This window comes from Pinus tabuliformis, chromosome 8, assembly GCF_031772625.1.
Source record: "Pinus tabuliformis cultivar Carrire ecotype Pingquan chromosome 8, CPIR1, whole genome shotgun sequence".
NCBI classification, from domain to species: Eukaryota; Viridiplantae; Streptophyta; class Pinopsida; order Pinales; family Pinaceae; genus Pinus; species Pinus tabuliformis.
The window spans coordinates 600345686-600371485 of record NC_142294.1 but is presented as its reverse complement, the minus strand read 5'-3'; the positions used below and the strand labels follow the sequence as shown (position 1 = coordinate 600371485).

The window sequence follows — 25800 nt, the reverse complement described above, 5'->3', positions numbered from 1 at the left end:
GATTCTAGAAATCGTTGAAAATAGGCAAGCTTCTCCAGGAAGCCACCGACTGAACTGATCTCCAGAAACTTCTCCAGCTTGTATATATACCTGTTAATCGATGAATGGAAGTATGTGTTTTTTGTGTTCAGTGCTTGTGTGTTGAGTTCAAGAGCTGTGCACCTCTGAAATCTGTTATCCATCCTCTCAAGCATATCAAGAGGCTGGGAAGGATTACGAATTATGTTGGGAAGGATTACGAACTGGGCGTACATGTTGTATGCAAGTGTTGGAGAGGGAGGGATTGAGTTGCAGGTGGTGAGGTAGCATGAAAGAGAAACTGACTCTCATGCATCATGCAGTAGAAAATGATCTTCCCAAAAGAGAGATTAAGGCATATTTATGCTAAAGTTCAAAGCCTTTTCACCATGGTCGGATGAGTCTTGGAGGACCGTTTGTGGGGATACTTTTGAATCGTTCCATTTCCACTGTGCCAGGTCAATCAATAATACTATAATTGTAACTAATCCTGATACGGCAAAAAGACCCCACAAATTGTCCATTTGAATTTGGCCAGATTCGGCTTAGTATATCCACTGCAATTCTTATGGTAATTTGGCAACCATTTTTTCGTAAGGCTTGGAGTGTGTCATTGTCTACTAATTCGAGTATTATATTAGAAATATTCTCCGTCAATTTATCATGTGTGTGACTAAACGTCACAGAATCCGTCAATCTATCTAAATGAGATTACATACAAACTGAAAAAAATGGACTGAAGATCAAGAATAATAAGTTTGGTGGATGTTTGAGTGCTTTTAACTGAAATCAACTGATAATGGTAAATATGAATCACTTACAAATCCCCAACATTTTTTTCCCGGGGAAAAGTTTTCTAACAAAGGTGAGGATACCACAATTTTTTGCTAATAGGGATTCCATGTATGGACTCTATGATTATATGTACCTTACCACTAAACAAAGCATGAAAATAGTCATCTTCATTGTTTAAAAGTTTTGTGCTTCAATAATTGGTGTCTTAACTAAAGTCGACATAATTTAATGGTAGGTGCATGCCCTCCATTTCCAACTTTACTCATGAATGACTTTCATTTCAATCCATCTATAGCCACTTGCATGCGGATGAAAATTCTTTGGGTTAGATAATATTTAATAAATCATTCCAACCACTATATAGAAAAACAATTATAGAAATAGAGTTCAATTTAACCTTGCATGGTTCGTCAATGTCTAAAAAAGGCAATTTAATAACCCAATGTTGCTTAGAACATAATCTTGAAGAATTAACTTCTAGAGGTCAAATTGTTTAAAAGTCAACTCAAGACTTCATGACCAACGATACATAGATTATTTCACTTGTGGATTGATAATATGAACTTGTAAGATAGCCTCTAGTTATCCACCTCATGCCTTATACGCTTATTAATAAATAATTAAAATTTTACTTGGTAGTGAGATAAACTTCCCAATCTTGTATTCCTTCGATATACCTTTGCACCTTGAGGAGAAATTTCTAGTTCTATGAATATTTTAAGATCTAAAAATAAGAAGGAGATCAAACTTTTATTTCATACTTCAAATTACAAAAGACTTTTAAAAAGTTCCAAAAAATTCCTCAAACCATCCATCATCACTTATCATGCCTCAAGGAAACAATCCATCCTCACTTATCATGCCCCAGGGAAACAATCCAAACATTAAGATCATGCAGTGTAATACATGGGATTGGGTAACTTGAATGTTCTATCCCCAACATCATATCCAATTAGATCGCTCCACTGATGGCCAAAGTTCCCTAAAATCCTAAGCCCATCTTGCTCAATCTTCAATCTCCTCTCAGATTTAAAAACCACAACGCTCTTCTCATAATCTTCCAGCTCCTTGCACCAAAAATTGACCATTAATCTCATGACCAAAACTGTTTCCATGCACTACCCATCAAAACCAGACATTCCAAACTCACAGAGAAACATCACAAAAACTAAATTGGTAAATGCATTGGTGGTTGCAGTGATCACCTCAACAAAAGCACCTCCCATGAATGATAACTAGCCAGGGCCAGATTCTTCTCAGTGGCATTCCTCTCGTAGTCATACACGGTCGTTAATAGAAAGATATTGAAACCTAATTCCAGCATATAGTTGTACAAACTACGACTAGCAGGCAATGGCGGGGCCTCTGCCAAATCCGACCACTCTATAAAAGCACCATAATTGACCTCTCCTCTGCAAACAGGGAGGGAAAAAATAAGCGGGGGAAATAAATCAGAGGGGAAAAGCATTTGTTAATTGGTTCTGCCAAATCTGCCCACTTTATAAAAGCAACATCCTTCATCCCCTTCTATACAAATAGTAATCCAAGAAAGGGGAAAATTGTAGAGGGGAAAGACATTTATTTTTCTAGTTCATCTTGTTGTAATCCTTCGAGATTTCTGTATAGTTAGGGATTTAGTTATAAATTAGGTATTTCTAGTTACAACTATTTTCAGTTATTGTTTTCAAGTATAAATGTAACCTTCATTGACTGAATTAAGATATAGATCACAACATTTGAATGAATGGAATTCTCCAGACTTCTTATTAGTGGTATCAGAGCCTGGATCGAACTCCATTGAACCAGAACGTGTAGATCCTCCATTTTGTAAACCAACAAAGAAGATGTGCTTGTTGACCTGAATACTTAACTGTCAGTAGCGTTGGTAGAGGCGTGACATTGTAGTGTGCACAGCAACATTGGTGGAGTCAGCAGCGTTGGTAGAGGTGTGCTTGGTGGAGACTCTGCTCTGGCTATTTTTAATATACAGCCATTGGGTTGTTATTAGTTTTTTTTTTTTTGTAAGTTAATACAGAAAATATTAAAAAAAGAAGAAGGAAATTTATGCTGTAATGATTGAAACAATTTTTTTTAAAAGAATTTTGTTCTTGTAATCATAACATTTTTTTTAAGAATTCTGTCATTATCTGAAAAAAAGATGAACTCCTTGGTATCTTTAATTGGGATTGTTCTGTCCGGAAAGGAAAATTACCAGGAATGGTTCAGGAAGGTTAAAAATACACTTATTTTTAATGATTTGTGGGATGGAATCTGTGAAGGAAAAGAAGGGAATTCACCAGATCAGCTTGACGAGGAGAAACAGTTAGCAATCTGGAAAAGTAAGGATAAAAAGGCCTATGCCTTAATTTCCACTTCAGTCTCAGAAGAGGTAAGCAGATACATTGCTCAGAATAAAACAGCATATGATGCCATAACAAAACTAAAAGAGCTTTATGATTCACATTTTGAATTGGAGATAATTCAGTTATTGTTGAAGTTATTTAATTTGGAAATGAAAGATAATGATCCTCTAAAACTTGCTTCTAAAATTAAAGCCATCAATCATGAAATTGAATCTACTGGAGTTAAAGTTGATCTGCAACTCATTGCCTTTATAAAAGCTCTTTACCCTAGTTATTCACACTACTTGGAATCTCTCCAAGCTAGTGGGTAGTTAAAAGATTTAGATTTTGATAAATTAGTAGGGAAAATTGCAGAAAGAGAGAAGGCTTTTGGCAAGAAAGAAACATCACATAATTTTGATACTGAAACCCTATGTCTTGCTCAAAAAGACCAAAAACCTCAAGAATAATATGAAAGAAATACTAAGGGTAATAAAGGTCTAGGTAGGAAGAATTATAGAGGCGGGGGGGGGGGGGGCAGAAATATTCAGGGAGATAGACAACAGAATGATAAACAAAGAAATTTTCCTGATAAAACAGCTGTAAAATGCTTTAGATGTGGTAAAATTGGACATACAACTGCAAATTGTAGAATTCCTTGGGAGAAAATTAATGAAAGAAGAGAACAAATTCTTGAAAAGAATGATCATCTAATTCCAAAAAAAGGACAGTCTTCTAAGAATGCACATTATGTTGTTGCTCATTGTAATTTTCATATGGAAGATATATTTAGTACCTCTTTTTCTTCATGGCATGACAGTTGGATTTTAGACACAGGTGCCACTTGTCATATGACCTTTAGAAGAGATTTGTTTGAAAAATTTAGTGATAATATTGATGGAGTAGTGTATTTTGCTGATAAGTCTCAAATCAAACCATCGGGGATTGGTTCTATTCAGTTAAAAATTCCTGGACTTTCTGATTATACTTTGAATGATGTTCTTTACATTCCTCAGTTCCAAAGAAATTTATTATCTCTTGTACAAATAAGACAACAGGGACATTCCATCCACATATTTGATGGTAAAGTGGAAATTCGAAGAGCAGCCGACAATAAAACTGTAATGACTGGTGTAGAAGAAGATAAATTGTTGAAATTGAAAGGTGTGTCCTCTGTTACATTGAACACAAATTATTTGGTTCAACAAAATGATACTTTGTCATCTTATTTATTGTGGCATGCACGCTTTGGTCATATTAATTATGAAAGTATTAGAATTATGAGACAGTAGGGGATTAAAGGACTTCCAACAGTTCCCAGAAAATTGTCCCCATGTAATGCTTGTATATTGGGCAAGCATCACAAACAATCTTTTCAGAATTCTACTTCTCGAGCTACAAGAAAATTAAGTCTCATACACTCTGATTTGTGTGGACCTATGCCTATACCAATTGCGAATGGAAATAAATACATATTGACTTTTATTGATGATTATTCGAGGATGTGTTGGGTTTATCTGCTTAAGGAAAAATCACAAGTTTTTGATGTGTTTAAAAAATTTCATCTCTTGATTACAAATGAAGCTCAACTAAATATTGGTACTATAAGAACTGATAATGGAGGAGAATATACTTCACATGTCTTTGAAAAATATTTTCAAGAGAATGGCATCAAACACCAGACCACAATACCATATAATCCACAACAAAATGGTGTTGCAGAACAAATGAACAGAACATTGCTTAATATGGTAAGGTCAATGATGTTTTTTAAGAATGTAAAATTGATGTTTTGGGGAGAAGCAACGCTTTGCGCAGCATATATTAGAAATCAGTGCCCATCCTCTGTCATTAATAACAAAACTCCATATGAAATGTGGTATAATCGTCTTCCTGCTGTTAAACATTTCAAAGTTTTCGATTCTCAATGTTATGCTTTGATTCCTAAACAACAGAGGAATAAGTTGAGTGAATAGAGCAGAAAATGTATTTTTTTAGGGTATTCTATGACTTCTAAGGCATATCGATTATATGATGAAGAGAACAAGAAATTTATTTTGTCAAGAGATGTAATTTTTCTTGAATCTGATAAAGATTCCCTCACTGTTGATAGACAACTTAATCAAATAGAAAAGTTTGTGCCTCAAGAGTTTTATTATGAATCAGATAATATACTTCCACATCTTGAAGGGGGGATACCTATATTAGATCAGTTTGTGGAGTTTCCTTCTCTCAATGATGATAATTCTGCTATTGATGAGAAATTGGTTGATGCAAGTGTTTCTACAGACATGACAGGGACAGAAACAACAACAGAGTTGAAAGGGACAGAAATGGCAAGAACTGAGACAAATATTGATGAGAAATTGGTTGATGCAAGTGTTTCTACAGACATGACAGGGACAGAAATAGCAACAGAGTTGAAAGGGACAGAAATGGCAAGAACTAAGACAAATGAAGAAGATGAGAAACTTCCTACACAACCTTTGTGAAGATCATCTCGTATTCAAACATTTCCGAAGAAATATGATGAGTTTAAGACTGGAAGTTCCTCAGGTAACTATTCTCATTGTGAATTTAACTTTTCTGTGGATTGTGAACCTACTTGTTTTGAAGAAGCTACTAGTTATGATCAGTGGAAAGATGCAATGCAAAAGGAATATGATGCTCTCATAAAAAATGGCACATGGAGGCTGGTGGATCCTCCTGTTGGCATCCAACCTATTGGTTGCAAATGGATTTATAAAACTAAGTATAAAGCTGATGGTTCACTAGACAAACACAAGGCAAGACTTGTAGCGAAGGGATATGCACAGAAAGAGGGTATTGACTATACAGAGACATTTGCTCCTACAACTAAATGGGGCACTATTAGATCTTTGTTTGCTATTGCAGCTCAAAAAGAATGGAAAATTCATCATATGGATGTCAAAACTATTTTTTTTAAATGGAGATTTGAAAGAAGATGTTTACATGTTTCAGCCAGAAGGTTTTTCCGTTAAAGGGAAAGAACAAAAGGTTTGAAAACTAATGAAGTCTTTGTATGGCTTGAAACAAGCGCCATGAGCATGGTATGAGAAACTAACTGAACATCTTCTAAAGTTAAATTATAAACATTTTGACCTAGATGATGCAACTCTTTTCATTAAGAAAGTTGGAAGATCAGTTGTATATCTAGTTGTATATGTTGATGATTTGATGATCACAGGAAACAATAATGAATATATATAATCTATTAAGAAGGAATTGAAAAAGGTTTTTGATATGACAGATTTAGGTTTACTTCATTATTATCTTGGAATTGAAGTTGATAAAAAACCACAACTTGTTTTCATCTCCCAGAAGAAGTATGTTGGTAAGTTATTGAACAGATATAGTATGATGGATTGTAATCCTGTTGCTACACCAATGAAGTAGAATTTGAAACTTACTTCAGAAGAAGGAAAATCATTTGAAGATCCAACAAAGTATAGGCAACTTGTTGGAAGTTTGATTTATTTATATATTACTCATCTTGATATAACATTTGTTGTAGGAATACTTTCTAGATTTATGTATCATCCTTGTGAGGGGCATTGGGTAGCAGCATAAAGAGTACTGAAATATTTAAATGTAACCAAAAATTACGGCATCAAATATACCAAATTTTTAGATTTCCATCTTGCTGGTTATTCAGATTCCGATTTTGATGGAGATAAAGAGAATGGAGTCTCTACTTCTGGCTATTTGATGAATCTTGGATCAGCAGCCATCAGTTGGAGATCACGCAAGCAATCTGTTCCTGTTGATTCTACCATCGAAGCTGAATATGTTGCAGCAGCTCAAGCCACTAAGGAAATCATTTGGCTTCGGAAAATACTTGAAGATTTGCAGGAGAAACAAAAAGCTTCAACTCCTTTATTTGTTGACAACTCTTCTGCAATTCAATTGGCCAAGAATCCAAAGTTTCATGATCGAACCAAACATATCAACACCAAGTATCATTTGATTTGACATCATGTAGAGGCCAAAACAATTCATCTGACACATTTTCCAACATCAAAACAAATTACAGATATCTTTACTAAAGCATTGGGATGTGAAAAGTTCGAAAAATTTAGATCTTTACTTGGTATGTCAGATGTCCCTTCAGATTAAGGGGGGAAATGTTGTAATCCTTCGGGATTTCTGTATAGTTAGGGATTTAGTTTAGGGATTTAATTATAAATTAGGTATTTCTAGTTATAACTATTTTTAGTATTGTTTTCAAGTATAAATGTAACCTTCATTGAATGAATTAAGATATAGATCACAGCATTTGAATCAATGGAATTCTCCAGACTTCTTATCGCATCTCACCCATTTTGTTGGCTTGCAAAAAAGGGCAGGCTTGAGAGCAGTGTCTCGTCCACGTTGAAAACCCATGCGTCCTTCCCATCACCTAAGAGTGTGAGGGAATTAACATAAGCCATGGATTCTTTGGCCACCATTTGTAAGTCCATCACATATGGGCTTCCACTTCCGACTATGTAGCCTTTCACGTATTCCACGAATTCATGAGGTACCATGGTCCATGAGCACAGAGTGTTTGTTTCTACACCCAACCTCCATGCTTCGAAGTTAACTTAGATCTCTTTCTTCAGATCCCATGTCTCCCCTTGGGCTGTGAGTTGCTCCGATACCTTTCCATGGCTCTTGGGTGTGGTGGATCGAATACTGAGACATTGGTGTTGATGCGAGTATGATGTAACGGAGCCCTAGAAGAGGGAAAGTCATTGAAGAGCTTGATGGTATTGTATGTGGTGAACTACAGAGCATAAAGGAAGTTGAGATGGTTGTGGTTAATGAGGGTAAGAGAAGCAATGGAGGATGACGCTTCGTGAAAGGTTCTCTTCGAAGGGTATGAAGGATGATGTTCTCAATCATGTGAGGGAATTCTTAGAATGCCAACTAAACAAGGTTGAAGATTCCTTCCTTGTAGGGTTACTAGAACCACTTCTTATTCCCCAACCAAACCAAAAGTGGGAACAAATATTGATGTATTTCACTAAAGGATCACCAAAGGTAAATGGTAAGGACTGTATTTTTGTTGCAGTAGCCAAACATACTAAATATGAAATATGCTCATTTCATGTCGTTTCTTTTTTAATGTAAATCTCCACAAGTTGTTGGCTTATTTTTTGAACACGTATTCAAACTTAATGGTGTGTCTAAGAGGATTGTTGATCCAGGTGGATCTTCAGATACAATGGCATGGAAAAACTCAGAAATCAAAATGATAGGAATGAAGTCAACCCAGGACCAGAGCAGAGATCTCGTCTTTTTGATTCCAACAGTGCAAACGGTACTTCAATCCGAGTCCGGATGATGAAGTTATTGCAAAAAGAAGGGTTCTTCAATCCTTAAGAAAAAGAGGAATTTCCTTTAGAAATGGGTCTTAAAGCCTTAAAGGAAAATCACAATCGGAGGTCGCATGAGGGCGGACTTAAGCATTGGGCCATGGAACCCCCGATCGCCGATCTTCGATCAGATCGGATCAGAGGCAATCGCAATCGGCGGTCATATATATATATATATATATATATATATATATATATATATATATATATATATATATATATATATATATATATATATATATATAAGCATATATAAGCATATATACATATAAGGTTATATCGGCAATTGGGCAGTCGGATCGACGATACACCGATTGGCAGAACCATTGTCGGGGCATCAGAGCATTATATATGAGCGGGACCGATGCAATCGGCTGACGTCGATATCGGTGATCAGCCCTTCCCCATGAACAGGACCTATGGACCAGTGAAACGTCGATTGCGACTTCAGCACGGACCCGATAGGAAAAATAAGCCCGATTTCATGATTTTGAGGTCCGGGTATATGGTTTTGAGGTGGTTTTTTAGTATTTTCTTTGGGATTTTAAGCCTTTATCCATGCAACGATAAAAGGACCCTTTTAAGAAGTGGTTGCGCCCGCCGATGCTTCCACTCTACCAACCTCTCTTATTAACTAGGAAAGCCCCGACTTAAAGGGATCTTGTCGAAAAATCCATTATAAAAGGGATCAATGGAAGAGCACAGAGGAGGCAATCTTTATGGTTGCAGCATGCTGTTTGCAGGAGGCAATCTTTATGGTTGCAGCATGCTGTTCGCAAGAGGCCGAGAGCAATTATTGATATGTTTTGAATAGTTTGAAGACTCCAACCCTTGTTATTGCTGCGGGAAGCTTTGGTGTTGCATACCACTCCATCTCAAGCATTCATTTCATTGAATTAGGCAGATTGGAGGTATAAGCCTCTTTATGGATAGATTGATGAATGTAATTCTGTTTATTCATGCCATTTAATAAGAAAGGCCTCCCCATTGTTGAGCTAGGCCGGGAGATGTAGCCCAAATTGGACGAACTCCGTTATCAAGCCTTGGTGTTCCCTTTTGTGCCTTTTATGTGTTTTCTTCTTCTTTTCATATGTGCACATTTATGTGTTAAGCTGCAATTTTATATGCAATTCTTTTCTATACATCTATAAGCGAAAACATCTTGGATCAAGTGGTATTAGAGCAAGGCTTTTTAGATGTGAATTGCATGTTTGTATGCTAACAAGAAGCAGGCTTCAAAGAGGCAAAGGGAATCTAGAACCTTTCGATCCAGAGGCAGGGTGTGCACCTCGAAGAAGAAACATGGTTGAAGAGGAAGCTCGTATTGAAGAGGAGCACAATTTTAGAAAGACTTTCTATTCAATGGTAGAGAATATCAGTCAACTGGTTATAAGAATGGAAAAAGTAGAAGAGAGGAACCCAAAAGGACAAGGTTCAACACATGGGAATGATGGAGAAGAAACCCCTCCTTCTCCTTCTGGTGGTGAAGGTTCTTCTTCCCCCCACCACCATAATCAGAGAAATCCAAAGGATGCATCTAAGAAACCTTTTTTTAAATTATATGTTAAATTTGATCTTCCTGTGTTCAATGGTGAAAGTAACGCAGAAAATCTTAACAATTGGATCAGGCAAATTGAGGTTTATTGCAGGATTCAGCAAATCGTAGAGGATGAGGCGAAAATCCGACTAGCCTCTCTATGGATGTGCAGCATAGCTCTCGTTTGGTGGGAGAGTAAATTGCAGAGTAGTAAAAATGTGGGTAAGCTCTTTTCCTCATGGTCTGATTTTACTTCTGCATTAAAGGAACAATTTTATCCCTTAGGATACAAACAAAAAGCTTTGATGAATTGGCAATATTTAAGGCAAGGCAAAGGGCAGGATGTTCAGAGTTTTACAGAAGAATTTAGGAAGCAAGCACTAAATTTGGGTATTGCACTAGATACACTTGAAGTTGTAACTAAGTATATTGGCTCACTACATAGTTATATTCAGCATTCATTATTGTTGTTTGAACCAACCACTATTGACATAGCTAGTGTGAAAGAAATTCATATTGAGAACAGGGGCAAGAATGAAAGAGAGGACCAGTCTAGAAAGCCACCATTCAAACCTCCCAATGGAAAATCCAAAGCAAAATGGAAAGGGAAGGAGAAGAAAAAAGCAGCAGCCAAAGAGTGAGAGCGGCCTTATTGCAATCATTGCAAGAAAGAAGGCCATGATGATGATCACTGTTGGAAGTAGCACCCAAAAAAACGCCTAAAGAAGTATGGAGGAAAAGGGAAGCAGAAAACAGTGGCAGCAGCACAGCAAGACCTTGGATCAGATTCGAGAGATGAAGCGCTGGTCATAGCAGCAGGAACAAAAGGTGCCCTTACACCTCCTGTTGATTCTATATCACAGGGAAGCACCAGTTCTGTAGATGAGTCCATTTCAAATGATAGAAATAGAATTGAATTATTTCATATTAGAGTTGTAGTAAATCATACCAAGGTAGAAACTCTATTTGATACGGGGTCCAAAGCCAATTTAATTGCAGAATCCCTGGTAAAGAAGCTTGGCTTAGAAACAAAACCACACCCAAAGCCTTACCTGCTGGGATGGATACATGATAAAGCTAAATTGAATGTAACCCAATAGCGCAAGGTAAAATTTGTGATTACTTCTATGCCAATAGATGAAGTAGAGATGGATCTTCGACCACTGGACATCTGTGGCATGGTATTGGGGAGCCCCTACCTATATGACAGAAAAGCTGTCTTTTTCTGCCATTAGAATAAATACCACATCACGAAGGATGGGGTAGAATATATAGTGTGGGCTCATCAAAACAAGATTAACGCTAGCCTCGTAAGCGTTGGGCAGATGAAATGGCTGGTAAATTCCAGCAAAACATGCATGCTTATGGTCGTCAGGGAGAAGGAGGCCGAATTCGTAGACGCGTTCCAAGGTTGCGATGGGAAGCATAAACAAGAATTGATGGATTTAATTGCTGATTATAATGCATTGTTTCAGGAGCCGCGGGGACTACCTCCATAGAGGGAGATCCAACACGAGATCCACCTTTTGCATGACACCCCCTACCGAATATCGTCATGTACAGAATGGCAGCAGTCGAAATGAAGGAGATCAAGCGTCAAGTGCAGGAATTGTTGGACCAAGGCGTGATCAGGTCGAGCTCCTCCCCATGCGGGTCACCGATTGTTCTAGTGCCCAAGAAGGACGGCAGCTGGAGGATGTGCGTGGACTACTACGCACTCAACAAAATATCAGTAAAAAATCGCTATCCCCTCCCACACATAGATGATTTATTGGATCAATTAAAAAATGTTGTATATTTCACAAAGTTGGATTTGTGTAGTGGATATCACCAGGTCCAAATTGCGGAGCAGGATGTGTGGAAAACCACTTTCAAAACCAAGCAGGGGCTGTTCGAATGGATGGTAATGCTATTCGGGCTTTGCAATGCTCCAGCCACCTTTATGCGGGTTATGAACAATATATTTTAGCCCTTCATTGATGAGTTTGTTCTTGTATATTTAGATGATATACTAGTTTTCAACAAGAGTTGGTTTGAACATATGAGTCATGTAAAGAAAGTGCTTGATGTGCTGAAGAAAGGAAAAACTCTTTGTAAAATTTTCAAAGTGTGAGTTTAGGAAAACCTCTTTGGGTTACCTAGGTCATATTGTTGGTCATGGTCAATTAAAAATTGATCCCGCTAAAGTTGAAACAATTGTAAATTGGCCTAAGACTACTAGTGTAACTGAGGTCCGTAGCTTTCTAGGTGTAGTCCAGTATTGGAGGAGATTTGTTGCTAATTTCTCTGTTATTGCAGCACCTTTGCACACAATGACAAGTGTGAGACAGGTCTTCCAATGGGGAGGAAGACAACAGAAATCCTTCAAAACATTGAAGGAAAAAATTAGCACCGCACCAGTCTTAGCCTTACCCGATCTCCAACAGCCATTTGAGATTGAAACTGATGCCAGCGTTATGCCATGGGAGCTATACTGATGCAGCAAAAGAAGCCAATTTGTTACCATTCTGAGAAGTTTTCTCAAGCTGTGATAAACTATCCCACCTATGACAAGGAGCTTTATGCCTTGGTGCAGAGTGTGAAAAAGTGGAAACACTACCTGATCGGCAAGGAAACCATCATCCATACAAATCATTAGCCCTTGCAGTACCTTTAGTCACAAACCAAGTTGCAGCAAACTCATCATTTCAAGTGGACGGGATTTCTTCAACAGTTTCATCTGGTAATAAAGTATAAGAAGGGCACTAGCAATAAAGTGGTCGATATGCTATCTCGCCCTCCTATTTCTGCTTCTGTTATTTTGCATAATGCTTCGTTGTCTTTTGAAAGTTATGCTGAACAATATGCTAACGATGATGACTTTAATGAGGTTTTTGCAAAAGTAACCCATGGTTCACAGGTGGACAACTATCACTTGCAGGGGAAATTGTTGTATCACCTTGGTAACTTGTGTATTCCCACAGGAGAAAGAGTGCATGTAATTCGAGAGGCCCACACCTCTCTTGTGTTTGGACACTTTAGTGTCGAAAAGAATTTATGTCATGTACAAAGATTTTGTTTTTGGCCTCATATGAAAAACATTGTGACTCGCTATGTAAAAGGTTGTGTGATGTGTTTTGTTTCAAAGCCCTCTAATAGAAAACTTGGGCTCTACACACCACTCCCTATTCCAAGTCGTCCATGGGAAAGTGTGTCAATGGACTTTGTAGGAGGTCTACCTTTGTCTAGGAAGGGTCACAACTATTTGTATGTCGTTGTTGACCGTTTTAGCAAAATGTGTATTCGTATGCCTTGCAAAAAGTAGATTACTGTAGAGCAGACTGCTTCTCTTTTCTTTCAGTATGTTTGGGTCCACTTTGGATTACCCACATCAATTGTTTCGGATCGAGACTCTCGATTCCTTGGGGAGTTCTGGACCAGCTTGTTGAGGATGATGGACACCAAACTGAAAAGAAGCACGACATTTCACCTGCAAATCGACGGGCAGACAGAGGTTGTTAACTGTACCATGGTACACCTATTACGAGGCTATTGTGGAAAACATCCCAAGTTGTGGGATGAACATCTCCCCTATATACCACATTCCTATAACCGAGCAGTGCATTCATTGAAGCAGCATTCACCATTCGAGACATGCTTTGGTTACCTGCCAAAGGACCCTTTAGACATGGTCTTTGGAAGGGAGGATGGCTCTAGTGGACGTAATGATAAAGACAAAGCTCAGCAGTTCATTCAGCAAATCCAAATGATTCACAAGGCAGTGCAAGAGCAGTTGGAAAAGAGTCAAGCCCATTAAGAGGCTCGACATGATAAACACCGAATTGATCATCAATTCCAAGTGGGCAACAAGGTGTGGTTCCACATCAGCAAAGACAGGATGAAGGGTGAAGGAAAGAAGTTGTGGCCAATCTGGTATGGACCATTCACCATATTGGAGAAGATTGGGAACAATGCTTTTCGTCTTGACTTGCCGGTATATATGAAGATGTACTCAGTAGTGAATGTGGAGAACTTGAAGCTGTATGAACCACCTTTGATCATGGACACTGATGAGGTGGGCATAGTTCCTACCTTCGATGATTTTTCACTTGAATATCTTGATGAGTTGCCCGAAGACATCATCCTCGACAGAAGAACCAGGACTTCATGGTGAGGAGATGTAGAGTACCTTCGAGTTGGATTCAAGGGAATGCATCTCAGCAAGGCCAAATGGCTGGAGAAAGAAAGTGAGGGCACAATACCCTCACTTGCCAATTGACTAATGAAAAGCTTTGGTTGGTCCAAAAGCTCCTCAATGGGGAGGATTGATCCAAGTGGATCTTCAAATACAATGGCATGGAAAAACTCAGAAATCAAAATGATAGGAATGAAGTCAACCTAGGAGTAGAGAAAAGATCTCGTCTTTTTTATTCCAATGGTGCAAACAGTACTTCAATCCGAGTGCGGATGATGAAGTTATTGCAAAAAGAAGGGTTCTTCCATCCTTAAGAAAAGAGGAATTTCCTTTAGAAATGGGTCTTAAAGCCTTAAAGGCAAATCACAATTGGAGGTCGCATGAGGGCGGACTTAAGCATTGGGCCATGGAACCCCTGATCGCTGATCTCCGATCAGATCGGATTGGCGGATTGGAGGCAATCGCAATTGGCGGTCATATATATATATATATATATATATATATATATATATATATATATCGGCGATCAGACAGTCAGATCAGCAATACACCAATCGGCGGAACCATTTTCGGGGCATCAGAGCATTATATATGAGTGGGACCGACGTGATCGCTTGACGCCGATATTGGCGATTGGCGGTCAACCCTTCCCCGTGAACAGGACCTATGGACCAGCGAAACGCTGATTGCGACTTCAACGCGGACCCGATAGGAAAAATAAGCCCGATTTCATGATTTTGAGGTCCGGGTATATGGTTTTGAGGCAGTTTTTTAGTGTTTTCTTTGGGATTTTAAGCCTTTATCCACACAACGATAAAAGGACCCTTTTAAGAAGTAGTTGTGCCCACCGATGCTTCCACTCTACCAACCTCTCTCATTAACCAGGCAAGCCCTGATTTAAAGGGATCTTGTCCGAAAATCCATTATAAAAGGGATCAATGGAAGAGCATGGAGGAGGCAATCTTTATGGTTGCAGCACGTTGTTCGCAGGAGGCAATATTTATGGTTGTAGCATGCTGTTCGCAGGAGGCCAAGAGAAATTATTGATCTGTTTTGAATAGTTTAAAGACTCCAACCCTTGTTATTGCTATGAGAAGCTTTGGTGTTGCATACCACTCCATCTTAGGCATTCATTTCAATGGATCGGGCAGATTGGAGGTATAAGCCTCTTTATGGATAGATTGATGAATGTAATTCTATTTATTCATGCCATTTAATAAGAAAGGCCTCCCCATTGTTGAGTTGGGCTCGAAGACGTAGTACAAATTAGACAAACTCCGTTATCAAGCCTTGGTGTTCCCTTTTGTGCCTTTTATGTGTCTTCTTCTTCTTTTCATATGTGCACATTTATGTGTTAAGCTGCAATTTTATATGCAATTCTTTTCTATACATCTATAAGTGAAAACATCCTGGATCAATTGTAAAGGTCAGGGATCACATATTCATTAGCACCTTTTAGCAAGAATTGATAAAGTTGGAAGGAAAAAAGTTTGATCACAACACTGGTTATCAACTTCAACAGATGGTCAAATAGAAATTGTTAATGAATGGCTTGAGGGCTACTTGAGGATCTATGTGTCAGGACAACAAAAAGCATGGGTAAAATGGTTACATTTTGTAGAATTTTGTTACAAAACTAAATATCACGTGAGCGTCGACATGACTCCTTTCAAAACCTTGTATGGTTATGAAGCTTCTACTTTTGTGGATTTGGTATTTTCTAATTCTAGAGCTCCAAAAGCTCTTAAGTGGGCTAAAGAGAACCGGGATATCCTCAATACTCTCAAGAAGAATATTCATATTGCATAGGAACACATAAGAACTACGTTGATCGCCATCTAATCGAGAGGTCTTTCAAGGTGGGAGACATGGTTTTTTGTATCTTCAACCTTATAGACAATCTTCACTAAATATCAGTGGAACAGAAAAGCTTAAACCCCAATTTTACGGGGCTTTCAAGGTGATTAAGAGAAGTGGTGAAGTAGTGTATGAGTTGGAGTTTCCTTCTACAAGCGAGATTCACAATGTATTTCATGTATCATGCTTCTAAAAACTCTACCTTGTTGAGATTGCAACAAGATGATGGAGCTTAGTGAAAAGAGTCACCTTCACTAAGTGGGCCCGCAGGCTATTTTTGGCGCAAGTCTATTTTTAGACTATGTCTATTTTTAGACATATGGATCATGTCTATGGATTGCAGGTTGCTGTTTATGGATGATTGATCAAGTTGGAAAAAATAGATGGACTTCTATTTTTGATGAAAGTGTGAGTGATCACAGTGTGAGTGATCAAAGTCTATTTTTAGACTGGCTATCAAAAATAGAAAAGTCAAATATTATTATCTCACAATAATATTTGGACTATAAACTTAATCTTATTCTCTTGGAGCACTTCAATTTGAGCTACAGAGGTGGCACATGCAGCTGTCAGAAGGAAATACGCTTTTCTTATGAGTCAGTTGAGTTGTTGCATGCATGACTTCAGTTAGAACTCAATCAGTTGAGTTTGGTGGAGTTGATTGTGGAGTTGATGGAGTTGTGTTCAGTTTAGCTTTGTTAAACTGGTTGTATTTAGTCTAACTGACAAATAGACTAGAGATGAGTTGGGTGAATTAGTTATTAATTAATTCACAAGTTATTAACTCATAATACAACTAATGAATACATCAGTTAACTCAGTTGCATGTCAGTGCATGTTCAGTTCAACAGGGACAGGTGGTAGAGAATCAGATTGCTATCAGTTGTGACTATAGTTGTGCACCAGATCTTGCAAAATCAAGGGATTGAGTATGCCAATGAGTTTGCCCACGTATTTGCCCACATTATAGCTTGTGCTCACGTCCAACAAAGTGTGAGTGACTATTTTGCAGGTGAAAAACGAGTTTGGTGAGCCATTCTCATCAGTTCTTGAGCAGGTATTGAGCAGTGGAGGCAGGCAAGCAGTGGAAGAGATTTGGAGATCAGACCTGAGCTGTATTGTGTGTAACAGAGGTGGAGATACTTGTGAGAAGTATTATGCTGTGTAATGTTACATGACTCAATCATTAATATATAGATAGTTGGGGTTTTTAGCGAGATGCTTTCCCCGGGATACATACTGTGTTAATGTGTGAATGCTCTTGATGTTTTATTGTTATTGATGCTGCTATATTGATGATCAACGTAGAGGAGCTTATGTATTGTGTATGTTTTCCGCAATAGTACATGATCAGGATAATCTCCATTGAATATGTGTTAAATTATTCAAAATTTCTACATGGTATCAGAGCAAGCTAGATAATTGTAGAAAAGGTTTCTACATGGTATCGGAGCTAGATGATTTGTAGAAAAAATTTCTACATGGTATCAGAGCTGCTTGATTTGTAGAAGAGATTTTTACAGGATATCAAGCAAGGATTGATCATCAGATCTACTATTCAGAAAGTGTTTACATTCTATTTCTTCAGGCAGAGTCTGTAATCGGGCCAGGTAGCCTCTGGATTCATCCTTCCTTTGGAAGGTGAGATATCTGGTGAATTCCCATACAGTCAATCTCTGTACGAGAAATATTTTGTTCTCACGAATTCTAGATTGGAAGCAGTTGAGTTGGTTGTTGGTGGAATTCGATTTTTTCAGCAGTGTTGTTGAAATGTCTTTCAACGGATTGCGAATGTTATTCCAAAGCAAGAGCGACCTGGCGCTCAAGGATAAACTCAGTAACAATAAGTATGAGAATGGATCTTCATCAAAGGTATCTGATGAAGAGAATTGCGCTTTGGCTGCCAAAGCAAAGAAGGGGAAGAACAAGAAAGCTTCTCATTCTGGTGCAAAAGGCAAGAAGCAGGATATGTCCAAGGTGAAGTGTTTTCACTGTCACCAGCACGGACACTATGCCACAAATTGTCCGCAGAAGAAGAAGGACAAGCAAGCTGCTGGATCTGCAGGGGGAGAGGCCTTAGCTTCTCAGTTTGAGCTTGATTTTTCATTGATCGCATGCTTGGTTTCAAGTGTGATGGGATCAATGTGGTTCTTGGACAGTGGTGCGTCTTTTCACATGACGGGAGATAGAGATTTGTTCTCTGATCTGGAGGACAAAGATCTTGGAGTGCACATCGAGATGGGCGATGATGGTAGATACAGTGCGACCGGTATCGGTACCATTTCCTTTGAGAGGGAGTTTGGTAAACCCTTTGTATTGAAGGAAGTCATGCATGTTCCAGGATTGAAGAAGAATCTCATCTCAGTGGCGATGTTATAAGACAAGGGGTATGATGTTGTTTTCAGCGAGGGAAAGGCCTTCCTGCGCAACAAGACAACTGGTGAGACCTGGAAGATAGGGGTTCGAGTGAGGAACCTTTATCAGTTGCATGTAGATGGATGTGCAGCAATGGCAGGCAAGGCAGAAGGATTGGTGAGCCGGGATGATGGCGAGTTGTGGCACAGGAGATTGGGTCACCTTCACCATGGAGCCTTGAAGATACTGCAGCAGATCACTACAGGGCTTCCTAAAGGCACACTTGCGCAGTCAGATCAGTGCAAGGGGTGTACTTTGGGGAAGTTTGTGAAAGCCACCTTTCACGAGAAGGATAGTTGCGCCACGACGATCCTTGAGAGAATTCACACAGACGTGTGTGGACCTTTCTCAGTTGCTTCGACAGCAAAACACAGGTATTATGTGATTTTTGTTGATGATTTCTCTCGTAAGTGCTGGATCTTCTTCATGCAGAAGAAGAGCGAGACATATTCAAAGTTCTGTGAATTCAAAGCACTAGTCGAGAAGGAGTCGGGGAAGAAGGTGAAGGCTCTTAGGAGCGATAATGGTGGTGAATACATCTCGGACGAGTTCAAGGATTTTTGCAAGGCAGAAGGGATTCGTAGAGAGCTCATAGCTCCCCATAACCCACAGCAGAACGGGGTAGCTGAGCGAAAGAACAGGACGATTGTGGGTGCTGCACGGGCAATGTTGCATGATCAGGGCCTACCCCTTCACTTGTGGGCGGAAGCATGCAATACAACAGTTTATGTGCAGAACCGTTGTCCTCATAGGATACTTGGCATGAGTACACCTGAGGAGACTTATTCTGGTAAGAAGCCTGATCTTTCTCATTTGAGGATTTTTGGTGCTAACGTTTACATGCATGTGACGAAGGATGCCAGGAAGAAGTTGGAGCCGACCGCAGAGGCTGGGATATTTGTGGGGTACACTGATACGCCCCACAACTATCGTGTGTATTTGCCAGACAGTGGTAAAATTGTTGTGCGATGGGATATAAAATTTCAGGAGGAGAAAGCCATGAAGTGTTCACTTGAGAGGGAGCTACACTTGCATGCAGATGAGGAGCTATTAGTTCCTAAGGATGAGCTTCAGGATGTGGATCAGCCACAGGACGAGGTTCATGGAGTGGAAGAGACCACTCATGCAGCGCCAACCATCAGAGGGCGAAAGCACTTGACAGAAGCTGAGCGACTGGCTCAAGATGCAGAGAAAGTTGTAGGACAACCTACAGCCCAACGTAGGCAGAGACAGTCACCTGATCGGTACACTGGATACATGGCTCTTATGAGCAAGTGTGTTGTGACTGAGCCATCCTCTTTCGAGGAAGCTGTGGAGGATCCCGCATGGGTAGACGCCATGGTGGAAGAGTATGATTCTATTCTCAGAAACAGTGCATGGGAGATTGTTCCTAGACTGGAAGGGAAATCAGTGGTGGGTTCGAGATGGATCTACAAAGTTAAGCAGGCAGCTGACGGGAGTGTGGAGAAGTACAAGGCAAGATTTGTTGCCCGAGGCTTTTCACAGATTTAGGGGATTGATTATGAGGAGACCTTTACACCTGTCGCAAGGTATTCTTCCATACGAACGATTCTTGCTCTCTCAGTGCAGATGGGATGGCACATTCATCAGATGGATGTGAAGACTGTGTTCCTTAATGGAGTCATTGAGGAGGAGGTGTACATTGAGCAACTCGAAGGCTTTGAAGTCTTCAGCAGCGAGTCGCATGTGTGCAGGCTCAAGAGAGCGATGTATGGGTTGAAGCAAGCACCACGTGCTTGGTACACACGGATAGACAGCTATTTCACAGGACTTGGATTCTCCAAGAGCGAGGCGGATCCAAACCTATACCAGATTGTGGTGGAGGGTAAGTGTTATAGACATTTTTGTGCCTCGCAACATGGAGCATGAAATGTCAATAATTACAGGGATCCTCAGTCCCTAAACATGTTGTTCTTACCCCTAGAAGAACAAGGTCAGCAAACCACAGCACTTCCCATCAGTTCTCCACCTGAAAACACTCAAAAACAGGCTATTTTTGGATCATGTCAGCTGCTCCACTGAGCAACTGCGCTGAATGTCAACTGCTCCTCCTTGTACCTGCGCTGAAAGTCAAAACCAATGAAGGCTACCTGCGCTGGGCGAGATTGGCCAAGTGGCACAGTCATTCTGCAAGGTGTCAACTGCCCAGGAAGCTTCCAAACTGACACTTGGTTCAAGGAATTCGCCCTGTGATGAGTAAGAGGTACTTGATCTCCATGTGTAAGCAAGGATCTCCAAGTGGACTTAAGAACTGAAGATTAACTGAAGAGGGAAAGGACACAAGGCAGCTTTATGTTAGTCTCAAGCTGACTCATCCTTTCTTCTTCTATCCTATATATAGAGCTCGTCTATGAGGTCTAAGGAGGTTGGAATTTTGTGTAAAGCAAGGAAGTGCTGTTGGTTTACAGTTAGAGCTATTGGGTGATTTCTTTTATAGAGGTGAAGAGGAGATTTCTTGCTGCTGGGGAGGTGCTACTGGATTGGAGCCATTGATGGTTGTAACCTTCTCAGAACCCTTTTACTTCTATCAATAAAGCTTTGAATGTTCTCCTATATACTTGTATTGCATTGATGTATTGTATTTACTTGTATATCTGATTCACTCTAATCCATGCATCAGTTATGAGTACATGTTTCTTGTAGTTTCCCTCTCTTGTTTGTGCAGGATCTGTGTGTAGCTGGGCCGGCAAAGAGAGCAAGGAGCTGGGAACAAGAGACAAAGAGAGAGGACAGGATCGACAAAAGTGAAAGACATCGGTTGGTTAATCTTTTCTTCCTTCTCTGTACTTTCATAAAGGAAAATATCAAAGCTTTACTTTCAGTTGTTGCTAAGGACTGTCACCCTTAGAGTAGGGATAGGGTCATCTGAGTCGGATACTTTTCCCCACAACAAACTGGCGACTCCACTGGGGAGCCTAGTATCTTGTTGGTATTTGTAGTATCTTTGCTATTCATTTCCTGAACCAAAGAGTACCAAATCGAAAAGCTTTTGACTATATCAAAAGCGAAGTAGAGGGCCTGCTACTCTTGCTCATTCTCTGAGCATATTCATGATTTGAAGAGCTGATCTACAAAAGACTCTTGTGCTCTTTGTGATAGCTTTTCATCCTCTTGATCATCCCTTAGCTTGTACTTGACCGATAGCTTTTTGTTTCAGCAAAAACAGTGCATTTTTGAGCTTTTTATGACCCGGAAATCCTTGTAAACGCAACTCTCGTGTCTCAGTGCAGGCTGTCCACAGGCAGTCTGCATTTCAGCGCAGGTACTCCCTTCGGGAACTGCGCTGAGAGTCAATTTGACAGACCAGAGCCTGCGCTGATCCAGTTAGGCTATGTCTTCCTAAGGTTTCCCACTGTGTCTTAGCCCTGTTTTCACTGTTATTTTGCTGCTGATTGCTTGTCATTGTACTTGCTGTAAACCAACTTTCCTTGACATTATTCCGCCTCAGTTGTGTGATGAAACTGTGATTTTTCTTTCAGTATTTCTTGCTTCAGTTACAGTTTCCCATTGTGAAAAGCGAACCAGTATAGCTGTGGCCTCTTAGATCCTGAACTGTAAAAGTGTCTTTGTGATCTTAAGAGCTAGTTTTATTACTGTTCATGGATGTTTGAGTTTGTTTGTTTTTCATTTTATGGTTTGAATCTATACATTTCCAGTGTCTAAACAAGTCGATCTTAAGGTGTCTTTTGATTGTGGACAAGCTTGTTTACTTCTGCTTGAAATTAGATTCAAAGTTATACAACAGTTTCCTTTCTGTCTTACATCAACATTAAGGATAACGAAAAGAAATACATGCATTGTGCATTTTGCATTTGACTGTGTGCTTGACGGTTTAGGAAAATTTGCATTTTAGTGTGTGTTCTATGATCTATGCGAAAAGTTGTGTCTTTCTTTTCCCTCAGTAGATTAAGGTTTTCAAAGTTGAAAGATTGAAAAGTTTTGCTTCTCATCTTAGATTGCATTTAGGAAGTTGTATATATACATCTCGTGGTGATCCTTAAAGGCAAACTGCTAAGCAAGATCAACATTAAAATAAACCCAATTTACATAACAACGCTTTGTAACATAACGCAAACATCTAGAGGTCTAGGTAGAGACGTGTTCCGGCGTCGTTAAACATAGTGACTGTCGATCTCTACGAAGGTGGGTGATTCCTCCTGAGAGTCGGTGGCACTAATACGGACTTGTGCTCCCGCGTACCGTCGCGTATATTGGGAGACCCCTATAGGCATTTATCCTTTATCCTTAGGAAGCCGTGTCGACCGCCCTACTGATCGCGATGCAGTGAACACAGCATTCACGAAGATCGACCACCCGTACCGTAAAACGTATTCTGTGGTTTCGCGAAAGGTTTGGCACACCCTCTGCCTAGATCTCCAGAGCAGTTTCTTTTGGCCTTTTTCAAACTCTATAACTGAAAAAGTCCAACCGAGCATTTGTCACTTCGGGCTCGTTAATACATCGAAGGTGACTAGAGTCATCTTTAGCTTTTTCTCGACTCTTAAAACATGAAAAAGCAAGTTTGTGTCTAAAAGCGTCGTTAATAAAATTTATTTTAAGCGGAACATAATCACCTGTTATTCCCACGTTGATCTTTCAGTTGAAAAGTATGGAGCCCACCAACCAAGGAAGAAACCTTGGCGGAAGTCCAAATCCCTTCTCCTCTTGGGGAGATGTTGGTGCGCCTCATATGGCAACATTGTCACTTCCAGGATTGACAATCGGCCTCCCTGTATGGCTCTTTTCAACTAACGTAGTCCAGATCGCCACTAATCCTGAGCAGTCGAATCAACAGTCAGAACAACCTAGAACTGCCCACCAGCCTTCCACTTCTTACGATACTTCCTCTGATCCTTCATCTTCGCGAGGTAGAGCTGGCAAAAGTCAGCCTCCCAAGGAGAAGAAGGAAAAGAAGAAGAAAGAAAAGAAGCAGAAGGAGCCTATGGCGAAGGCGACTGGGGGCAAGCAGGAGAAAGCTGACAAAAACCCACACACTGTACCGACCGAGCCTAAATCGCCATGTGTCATTTGCAAAGGGACCCACTTCCATCGTGATTGTCCTTGTATTCCCCGGATACTAAGGGACTGGTCCCCAAGGTTGCACAATCCGGTAGCATCGACCTCTGATAGTCATGTTGATTGCAGTCCGTCAACTAGCGAGAGTGAAGGACGAAGAGGGAGACCAAGATCACCCTGTGTATTGTGTGAAGGCAAGCATGCCATCCACAAGTGTCCATTCTTAGATGAGGCCAAGAGAGTTTTAGAAGATCGTCCGGTTTCACCGTTACGACTTCCTCCTGGATACCAAAAACTCGCGCCTAATCCCTTGATAGTTGAAAATCCAGCTGACCCGCCCAAGTGGTCCGCTGAAGTGTCGGTCATTGAGAATGAACCTACTGAATCCAGACCAGACGAAAGTCTAAAGGTCGAAACGGCAGTTGACCCGGTTCTTCCTTCAGAGGTTTCATCGTCCAATGACCCTGTCATTGAAGACCCATCTTCAAATGACACCGTCACTGAAGAGTCATCTTCATGCGACACCCTCACTGAAGAGAATAAGGATGACACCATCCAGGTTCTTTTCATTAGCACCAACTCTGATGAGCGTCAGGGCAATGCGCCCATTCCTTTATCGCAGGAAGGAACATCATCAGGGTCATACCTGGCCGTATATTCGGTCCCACCACCAAGCAACCTGGTTGTATCCTTTGATTGGAATCAACTAGGCAGACCCCGGTTACCAGCCAGTATACCATTCAGAATCATTGTCCAGATCTATAGAATGATTATGGCTGGTACTATCATTGATGAAGGGGCGTCTGTGAGTATCCTTTCCTCTGTTGCTTGGAAAGCACTGGGTTCCCCGGCGCTCTTACCTGAGTTAAGAAATCTCTCAGGTTTTGATAAAGGAACCAGTCGACCATTAGGAATCCTCCCCAATGTACCTGTTACATTGAAAGGGAAGACCGTTAATATGAACGTGTTGGTCGTCCAAGGACCCTTGGATTATAACCTACTCCTTGGACGCGACTATATTTATTGCATGGGAGCGATAGTCTCCTCACTCTTTAGAGTAATGTGTTTTCCACACGAAGGAAGGATGGTCAAGCTCGTAGACCAACTTTCATTTCCGGGATCTCGCATCGCAAATAGTCAAATACCAATCCTGAATGGTCTATTCACTCAAGATACGCCTCCGCCCCCAGTCCTCCTTCCCGATGAGTGCGAGTGATTCGGAAAGAAAGACTAGGACCCAGGGGGCATGCACCCTGGTCTGCTTCGGGCAGAAGAAACCCTGGGTATAAGGTAGAATTTCCGCGGAAGAATATGACTAGTCCGTACCCCGTCCGAAAGAAGGAAGAGGGGTTGTTCTAGAATAATATTCTTTTGTCAAAGTTATGTGAGTGAGATAATTAGCTTCTCACTCCCCTTGTCTAGATAATCAGGATACCGAGGATGAGGACCATTTGCTGTAGCAAGTAGTAACCATCTTTGAAGACAAGCCTCACCCATTAAAACATATGTTTTGAAGGATAAGTAGGGGCAACCTCCAAAGAAAGAGATTCTATTGTTACAACAGGTGGCCACCATTTTTAGTAACCTAATGTTAGACATCGCCGAAGAAAGAGATTGATTTGCGGCAGCAAATAGAACCCTCTTCAGATAATAAGAAAGAAGCAAGCCTCCCTCAATAATACCAATGTTTTGTCTTTGAGTAGTGTTCTTCTCTTGTCACAAATAGTTGTTCGTTAAAAGTTGGGCCGACGGGAAGCCTGAGTACCGCATAAGACCCCTTAAAATAACGAGAAGACTAGTATCGTTAACATTAGATTGGCAAGATGACAAGTAGCTGTGAACACCCAAAGAAAAGCAGAGGTAGGGGAGAGGAGGGGCAGCCTCGAAATTCTATCCTATGTCTGGGGGCATGCAAACTTTTGGAATGTAAGCAAGGGACGACTATTTATTTTTTAAATTTTTAGGTCCTCCCTTTAAACCTGTAGGTCTAACCCTTTAAACTCGTAGGATTAGCCGTTTCCGACCTTGCATGAAGAAAGCCTGTGGGGCAAAGGTAAAAACTTGCCAAAATTGGAGCATAGCTTCGTGAGATAAAGCTCCTTAAAAAATAGCTATCTCACAGGAGGCGTTCTTATTATGACTGGTATATCGAGCAGTTTTAGCACATAGTTCATGCTCGTTAAAAAATAAACGCAAGATCCGAGCAGTTTTAGTGCATAGTTCATGCTCGTTAAAAAATAAACATAA

The 25800-nt window shown here is 40.2% G+C and overlaps 1 pseudogene; it reads right to left on the bottom strand.

Annotated features, from left to right (window-relative positions):
* Positions 1-1703: 1703 nt before the first annotated feature.
* LOC149236909 (acid phosphatase 1-like) overlaps positions 1704-25800 on the bottom strand; it is a 32599-nt pseudogene continuing 8502 nt past the window's right edge.